Consider the following 7,163-nt stretch of genomic DNA (forward strand, 5'->3'; position numbering starts at 1 on the left):
AAAAAAAATAAAAGGAAACAAAAAACAAATATAAAAAAATAAAGCAAGAAAAAAATATAAAAAAATAAAACCAAAAAAAGAACAAAGAGGTGCAAAGTAAGTTGCCTCTACGTGGTGCGCCTTGGAAACGATTGAAACCGGCTAAAAACTTACATAAACTTATATTTTCACATAATATATATACACACATTTACTCACACATACATTGTTGAATATTTAATTCACAAGGATGTTTTTTTCTTTCGCAAAAGTCGGTCCTATCATAACTATGTAAAATGTGAATATCTTTAAAACAGGAGCAGCTAGGATTTCAACTCAAAGGGATTCTTAACCTAAAAATATCAACAAATACAACCCTGCTTTCAGTTTTTGTCGACATTTTTATGCAACCTATCTTTGCTTCCTGCCCACCGTGTATGTATACATAAATGATGAGCATGAAAAAAGAAATCGTTTAAGCAGTGAGGGTATGTTCGTGCATCCGCGCACATGATAACTCGAGTAAAAATCGAGATATTTTAACGAAACTTGAACGGATGGTATTAAAAACGGACAAAATGTGACAATAACCACTCCTACTCGCATATAACGGTAGTTTTCAGAAATACGAAAACTTCGACATCTAAGAAAATATTTATTTTATTATTTATGAATTTCAGGCGAAAGATAATATTATCACAGCGCACGGCAGGGCGCGCGTTTGACGAAAGCAGCCACAGAACCATGCTGAAATGACTCGCTTATATATACACGAGATTTGGAAGTTTTTATCCAGACATCCAATCGACATGTTTGAGATATCTTTGGAAAGGTCTTGCAGAGTGTGTCCCAAAAATGTATTCAAGCTTCATAAATGATGAATCGGATTCTTAAAAATCAGGCTAAAGTGTTGTGAAACAAAAAAGTTTTTTTTGCTTTTGCCGGTGAACGATCGGTGAACCAATGGGTCGCAACTCCCGCAGTAGCACCAATGTTAATTGAAAAAAAAAGAAAATGAAATGAAACACAACCAAGTGTATTAGTAGATAATAGCTATAATTTCAATTGGCTTTATTATCGAATAACTCAGTGGGTGTACAATATGATTACCTTTGAATATGTATCGCTGGGTGATGGCTGAAGTCGTCCGGTCTCCTTTGACAAAGTTAACTTTACCCGCCGGCAGCCAACTGCTCGGAGGGGAAACTTAACGAAATTATATTACAACGGGAAATAATACATGTATTGCTAACGGTGTAGCAATAAAGGTGGGCCGTATATATGCCTGAGTATGTTTGTGTGCTTGGCTCAAGTCAATGCACTTTTACATTAGGGCGGTTCGACCTTTAAATTATTTGGTTTTGCATGAGGGCCTAAACATGCCGGCCCCTTGCTATCAGCAACGTCGGTCGAGCGCTTCAGCCACCACGCCGGACTAAGTACTAAGAAGTAGAAAAACCAGTCTACACATATGTAAAATAACAATTCATTTGAGAAAAAAAAAGATTATTATTGTTTCCAGTGGAAGGATGCCTCCAGGTTCCGGTGGTCCACGTCTTAGTTTCCTAGCTAATGAAAGAATAAAAGGAAAAAAATACTAATAAAAATGTATGGTTGAACATTTCAGAGCACATTTATTGTTAAAAAATTTCTAAATTCAGTTAAAAATTCATGTTTAAAAAAATCAAAAATGGAATTTAAGAGCGACATACTCCTGAGAGCATCCATCCAAAAATGGTGCTTATCGCGATAAAGGGACCAAACGTGTTTGGGAGCATACCCGGCAGTACGATGTCTGGGTATACGTCGGCTCCCAATACTAAGCGAATCGGTGTAGACGTATAAAAGTTTGGATCCGCTAATCGTATGTGCGTATACGCTGTCGCTACTGATGGATCGACGCTACTAGTGGGGCTAACACGAACGTAATTTTTTATCATTGTGGCGTTGATAGGCAACCTGGTGTTCTGGCCGTGTTTTCCCCTCAGACGCAGTAGAACGCCACGTTGTGTTCCGAAATTTGAAACGTCAAGCATGAGTTCTACCGCTAAATCTGTTGAAATTATCGAAGTCGGAGAGCATACGTCGATTAACGCGCGTATAAGGTGCAGCCGTCCACGAGCTTCTATTTTTACCACGACCGTAGGAGCATTAGACGTGACCGGTCGTAACGCTTGGGTTTCACGTGCGAGTCGACCCGCTCAAAATACGATGGGTAGCTGGCGAGGCCTCGTCTCCAGTCTACCCTGATCGCGATTGGGCCTGTTTGACTCCTCTCGCCTTTGCCGCAGGCGGAAAGGCCTAGTTTCCGCTCTACGGTTCTGCCGGGCTGTTGACCGCGGTCGGAAAAGCCGTGTTTCCGATCCACGTTCCCGGCGTCGTTCGTGTGCTAACAGGGGTCGGAAAGGCCGAGTTTCCGATCCCCTGGTTATAGTCGGGCTGGGAGTCCAAGATTCCGTTGTGGATTCTGATGGTTCATCTTCTGGACGGAGCGGCCTGGTTTCATTTGCGTAGTCGGACGCGTTTATAGATAACGCGCGTTCGGACTCGTCGTCACTTGCAACTTCCTGGCTCCATGGTCTCGTGTCGACCGGCTGAGGAGGCTCGGACTCGTCCTCACTAGCAACTTGCTCGCTCCATGGTCGTGTATCAATCGGCTGAAGGGGTTCGGATTCGTCATCCATGTGCAGCGTTGTGTGGTGTTTTTCGCGGCATCGACGACATCTTTCTTCGCTCGTGCACTCGTCAGACCGATGCTTCATGGACAGGCAATTTCCGCAGAAGCGACCAATCAGTGCCTCCCTCAATCTCTCTTCGGGAGTTTTCCCGCGGAATGATGGACAGAGCCGTACCGGATAAATACCTTGGCATAAACGGCACGCTAGAGCAAAGCGGTTCGATTGTTGCTCTGCCTTCTTTCTTATCGAGGTGAAGCGAGTCATCGTTGATATCTGAAATCATCATTTTTCCCCTTTGTATATTTGGCTATATAGATATACGCACTTGTATATATACGTATATTATGGTTGGGTGGCGAGTAGCAAAAAAACTTAATTATGTGTGGTTATTATAAATTTCGTGATTTATATGTTCAGTTATTCTATGGTACGGGTGGTCTCATATATCACTGTCTTGTGATAGTGTATAGTGTGCATAATCTTGCATGAGTTTTGCATAAAGTGTGTGGGGCACCTCATGTTTATGCATCGACACACTGTTATCGACTTTGATTTCTGTGCTCACATCGGTGAGCTGTCATTTTGTTAATTTGTGTAATTACAAAGCCTGCCACCCAAAACAAAAGTAAGCTCATTATTTGTTCGCATGGTGCGGAGCTTCGCTAAATCGCAAGTGCTTATATGTGTGCTTGGGAGTATCACAACTTAATGCTTTATTTGAATATTACTAAGTTGGAGGGCCCTTCAAAATTGAATAACTCATGATTTTATTAAAAGGAAATGCATATTTAATACGCTTTGCTTTGTCCCGAGCAAATCTAAGTAGTTCGCTGGTATCGAGTTGCGTAGTAGATTTTCAGTTTACCGATCGTAGGGGAGTCCTAACCCTGGCTGCGCTGTCAACCAAGAGCGTAAATTGAAATTTACGTTCTTATATTAGAGATGTGCTGAGTCAACACATATGAGTATTCATACCTACTCGGTACCGATTTAAAAGTATCCAATACTTTCGACACTCGGTGACAGACTATTAAACAACTTCTAACAAGAGCGAACGGCAGCCAACGTATGGAAGAATTTTTAGAGGTAAAGCTCATTAGCGAACTTTGAGGCAGTATCGTACAAACTGCATTGAAATAAATAAGTCAACATATATATGCATATATATATTTTTATTTTTATTTATTTTTATTAAGGAGCTATGTACGGGACTCTTTGTGAAACAAAAATTAGATTAAAGAGAGTCAGTAGTTGTCGAAACTTCAGTAAAGTGGTCAAATTTTCGTTTTTATGTGAACCATTATTATTCTTTCGAAAAACCGGATGGACCCGAAATTGTGCAACAAGTGACTGAATTGAGCTTCTATTGCCATGGTATAGTGCATTGAATAGGTATCGGTTACCAACACCGAAACTTTAGGTACCGAGTATTCTGGAAACTATGCACATTACTATTTTTTAAATTGACACATTCATTGATGTCAATCGCAGCACATATAAGAATTTCCTCAATTTCACGAGTGGGTACAATCATGATAAAAATATAGCAAGGTAGAACCGTTCTCTCAATTAGTCGGCAATGATTTTTTTTTGAAGTTTGCCAACATTTTAAAATCATATAAAAGTGAAAAAAAAATGAAATTGTTCGAAATTGTTGTTGCTTGAGATTGAAAATGAAAATGGGTGTGTGAGTAAATTTTAAAATTAAATTGTTTGGAAACGTCAGGAATTTTAAAAGTGACTCTCAGCGGTTCTACCTTACTATATTTTTATCATTGGAACAATGCGGTAAGTTGAGTATTTTTGCTTGTAGTATTTTAATTTGATATTTTTTACCTTCTACTTTCAGCTTCCTTTGGAGATATTCCACCCAAAACCTTCATTCATCCAAGAACGGCATATTTACAACTCGCAATCGAGTTCGCCTGAAGGGTGAATGAGGAATTCTAGTATGCAGAATGGAAAGTGCGTGGCCCTTGGGGAATTCTCATATGCAGGCGATACTCGCAACACAAATTCCTCTCGGAAAGAGCCAACCATTATTGAAGTATCGTGAAATATGCATTAATATAATATGAGGCTTTTATTTAAACGTATTATCTAACTAATATCTTTTCTTTACAGTGCTTTTCGTATTTCATCATTGCCTTTATCTTGGCAAGTGAAATAAACAATTTCCACGAATACTAGGTGTGAATTTATTGCCCAAAACCGCACGAAGAGTTCGCCCAGCCGGACTACGGCCGGAACGTATGGCGAATACTTGGAATTGTGCGAGCGAATATACAAAGATGTAAAAATACAGACCACATGCTAATGCTTGGTTGTGGTAATTCACAACTTCAATATATGAACGGTGGCTATACGGCAACCAGTGGAGCTGAATGCCCGAAAGCATGTGAACATAAATTTCCTGCAACTGAACGCTACAGAAATGATAAATGGAGCGCTATTCCATCGAAATTAAGCGCACAATGCGTATTGCACAATGGTAGGCGCTACTAGTGCATAACACTGTTACAAGAAAACACTACGTTGTATTTTAAATTACTTTCCGCGTAATTGTTTTATGTCGCGCATAGTGCATTTTGCCGATGCAGACTGCGCTAATCAGGGGAAACGAATGCCGACAATCCAGAAGTTATTGCAATGCTCCTTTTCTTGTTGTTGCTACCAAATTTAAAGGGCATTCCAATACCCATCCTAGAATTTAGCTTGGGTATGGTCAAAATGCAGCGTTTCTCAAACGTTTATTAAAAGGGGAAAAAATGAACACAAGAAAAATGACCGGTTATTTGGGCTGCCAACATCGTTTATATGTGTTCGCTAGTGTGCAGTTGGCCACTGGCGTGAAAAACAACGCCAATGATTTTAAGAGATGTAGTGGTCGGTTTGGGCGGTGGTGCCCTTTGCAGCTTTGTGCATGCTGCAGTACCCAATGTGCGCCTTACTGCCGTGGAACTAGCTCCCATTATGCTGGCAGTGGCTGAGAAATATCTTGAGTTAAAGCAGGATAATCACTTTCATGTATTTCTCGATGATGGTTTATCCTTTTAAGAAGTTTTCCTAACCGACCAAATCAAATTCAACGCAGTATTATTTGACGTTAACAGCAAGGGTTTCTCACTCGGCATGAGTTGTCCACCAGAAAATATTCTGGAACCCGCCGTACTTAACAAAATTAAGTGTATTATGGGCACAAAGGGTATTTTCATGTTGAACTCCGTGTGTCGTGTTGACGCGCTACGGGACGGGGCCTTACAGCAAGCGCGTGAGGCCCTTAAAGCCGTCCGCTGTTACCATCTTGATGAGAACATTAATGATATTGGTCGCCCTGCACGCGCTGGTCACAGTGGACGGGCTCTTTTTCTACCCACACTCTCTGAGGCACAGTTTGTACGTTTCCCAATGTATCGATATATCAGGTTTGCCACAATCAATTTAGTAGACGTTATCTTCCTTTTGGTTTTTTTTTTTTAAACTTATGTATGTGACTATTTCAGAATTATCACCATGGGACATGAATATTTATATAACGGCCCCAGCGGAAAAACGGCAATTGTGCGAACACAATGCTCGAAGCAGTATCAACCCTGAAAAGCACCTATTTTAAGGAACCTACAACTGAGCACACGGAACTGCATAGTAATGCGAGTAAAGGTACGACGACTGTTTATTTTATTTGTTTGTCTCTTTTTTTTATGGGGGATTTCTGTTATGACCTTTCAACAGGACCCGATCTGAAGGCCGCTTTCTTGACTGCCTGTTAGAAAGGGGCTCATACGCTTATATAGAAGAGCCAGTTGATATTTTTAAATAGCGGGTGCAACCTTATCGACACTGAGACAGAAAGCGCTTTGACTCCGTCCTCAGGGCTTCAAACCGGGTGCATAAATACGTCTTGACATTCAGAAGCGTATTGACTGGCATTTGCCTTAGGTCAGTTAAAAAATGCGTATAAACGCACGTCTTATTTAACGCGAAAAACAAAATCGCCTGTTGTTCTCTATACAACCCATCTGAAACCTGAATTGTCAGTATAATAAATTTGAAATACTTAGAATACACTTTCATCAAGTGCACTATCAAGACGCCGGTACAAATCGTTTAAAAGAAATATGCCTTGAGTCAAAACGCCTTTTGGTCAGTGTCGTTCTTGCGTGGGCGAAAAAGTCATAATCTCCTACTAGGGACGTTGAAATCATACATTACCCTTTTTTTCATAATCGTTTGGCAAGTTGTCTATATATTCATTAAATAGCTGCGTATGCGATTGAATGAAATTTCAAATTATTATAAATTGCCTTTTACTTTAACATCTTATCATGCGAAATTTGACTGACTAATTTTTTATGATACCAGGCCACCTTTAAGGGTGGACAGTATTATAAATTTCGTTCTGTTTGGAAAGAGCGTTCGGAAACTAAAGCATACAAATTGTTTCAAGAGAATAGACAGCTATCGGGTTGGGAAATTTTACCCCTTCGACTTGCTTAACGCGTGATC

General features: G+C 40.3%; 1 pseudogene; it reads left to right on the forward strand.

Annotated features, from left to right (window-relative positions):
• The first annotated feature begins 4,954 nt into the window (after window positions 1-4,954).
• Window positions 4,955-6,254, forward strand: LOC108362594 (methyltransferase-like protein 13; annotated as a pseudogene).
• The last annotated feature ends 909 nt before the right edge of the window (window positions 6,255-7,163 follow it).

Source organism: Rhagoletis zephyria, unplaced genomic scaffold, assembly GCF_001687245.7.
Source record: "Rhagoletis zephyria isolate East Lansing unplaced genomic scaffold, Rhagoletis_zephyria_1.1 Rzeph_scaffold_01047, whole genome shotgun sequence".
Taxonomy (NCBI): domain Eukaryota; kingdom Metazoa; phylum Arthropoda; class Insecta; order Diptera; family Tephritidae; genus Rhagoletis; species Rhagoletis zephyria.